Source organism: Salmo salar, chromosome ssa18 (assembly GCF_905237065.1).
Source record: "Salmo salar chromosome ssa18, Ssal_v3.1, whole genome shotgun sequence".
NCBI classification, from domain to species: domain Eukaryota; kingdom Metazoa; phylum Chordata; class Actinopteri; order Salmoniformes; family Salmonidae; genus Salmo; species Salmo salar.
The window spans coordinates 82332596-82334928 of NC_059459.1; positions in this window are offsets into that span (position 1 = coordinate 82332596).

A 2333-nucleotide genomic window follows, 5' to 3' on the forward strand; every position below is an offset into this window, starting at 1 on the left:
GGAAGCAGACGGGTCGGTGGATGGGACAAACGGAACGAAGTTGAAAGCGGAATGCCCCAGCTCCGTTCATTTCTCGAATGTATTGATGTTGGAAGGATGGACGGATCTATGGCCTGCTTTCCTGTTTTAGATAATAATAATCATCATAATGTAATACATGTTGCGGACCGGTGTGCTCTATCTGAAGAACTGTAGCAGTAATATCATGGTCCACCACAGGAGGGCGCTACTACCTTCTGTTCTGTTCTGTCGTCAGTAGATGTAATACAAGGCTGGCACTGACAGTGGTGATGGTTTGCAATTTTGTGACTTTTCTATTGGTTTATTAAGCCAGGCAAGCACAAACAAGCACATATAAAGTATTTGATTTATTTTGGACATCAGAGCAACCTTGAGGGAAAAGGATGTTCATATGATAGGGAAGATTTCCAAATGACAATATCTTAAAAAGAAAATTAACTATGGAGTCAAAGTTGGAACATAAATAACAAAATTACAGTTAATGAAAAAGTATAAACTAATGTATATAATGTATTATACAACAGACAAAATTCACATTCTACAATGGCAGAGTCATATCTTAAGTGTAAAACTAGTAACGACTCAATAATCCAAGCTTTCTGGGAACGTTATGAAGTCTGGAAGTTGTGGGCGGAGCTAGAAAGTTTAGCTGTCAGAAGTATTACAATGTAAACATACTTTTAATGAATCTGTCTGCATATTTCAAAACATGACATTATGGGGGTTAGGTGAGATACCCAATGGGCAGGATGATTCTCATCACTCATCTTGAGAAAACATATATTAAGAACTAGGAAATCAATCAAAAGCCATCATTAACACAATCGAACAATCTAATGATTTATTATTTAAATATTGAAAGTGCGTCGGCTATAGAGAAACAAAATGGTGCAGTTTCAGGCCATGTGGCAAAGATGGGGGGAACGTCCAGAGGTGTGGTGGGTGTAGAGCTGTATATAGAGGTGTGGTGGGTGTAGAGGTGTATATAGAGGTGTGGTGGGTGTAGAGGTGTATATAGAGGTGTGGTGTGTGTACAGGTGTATAGAGGTGTGGTGGGTGTAGAGGTGTGGTGGGTGTAGAGGTGTGGTGGGTGTAGAGGTGTATAGAGGTGTGGTGGGTGTAGAGGTGTATAGAGGTGTGGTGGGTGTACAGGTGTATAGAGGTGTGGTGGGTGTAGAGGTGTATTGTGGTGTGGTGGGTGTAGAGCTGTATATAGAGGTGTGGTGGGTGTAGAGCTGTATATAGAGGTGTGGTGGGTGTAGAGCTGTATATAGAGGTGTGGTGGGTGTAGAGCTGTATATAGAGGTGTGGTGGGTGTACAGGTGTATAGAGGTGTGGTGGGTGTAGAGCTGTATATAGAGGTGTGGTGGGTGTACAGGTGTATATAGAGGTGTGGTGGGTGTAGAGCTGTATATAGAGGTGTGGTGGGTGTAGAGGTGTGGTGGGTGTAGAGGTGTATAGAGGTGTGGTGGGTGTAGAGGTGTATTGTGGTGTGGTGGTGTAGAGCTGTATATAGAGGTGTGGTGGGTGTACAGGTGTATATAGAGGTGTGGTGGGTGTAGAGCTGTATATAGAGGTGTGGTTGGTGTAGAGGTGTGGTGGGTGTAGAGGTGTATAGAGGTGTGGTGGGTGTAGAGGTGTATAGAGGTGTGGTGGGTGTAGAGGTGTATTGTGGTGTGGTGGTGTAGAGCTGTATATAGAGGTGTGGTGGGTGTAGAGGTGTATTGTGGTGTGATGGGTGTAGAGCTGTATATAGAGGTGTGGTGGGTGTAGAGGTGTATTGTGGTGTGGTGGGTGTAGAGCTGTATATAGAGGTGTGGTGGGTGTAGAGCTGTATATAGAGGTGTGGTGGGTGTAGAGCTGTATATAGAGGTGTGGTGGGTGTAGAGCTGTATATAGAGGTGTGGTGGGTGTAGAGCTGTATATAGAGGTGTGGTGGGTGTAGAGCTGTATATAGAGGTGTGGTGGGTGTAGAGGTGTATAGAGGTGTGGTGGGTGTAGAGATGTATATAGAGGTGTGGTGGGTGTAGAGGTGTGGTGGGTGTAGAGGTGTATAGAGGTGTGGTGGGTGTAGAGGTGTATAGAGGTGTGGTGGGTGTAGAGGTGTATTGTGGTGTGGTGGTGTAGAGCTGTATATAGAGGTGTGGTGGGTGTAGAGGTGTATTGTGGTGTGATGGGTGTAGAGCTGTATATAGAGGGGTGGTGGGTGTAGAGGTGTATTGTGGTGTGGTGGGTGTAGAGCTGTATATAGAGGTGTGGTGGGTGTAGAGCTGTATATAGAGGTGTGGTGGGTGTAGAGCTGTATATAGAGG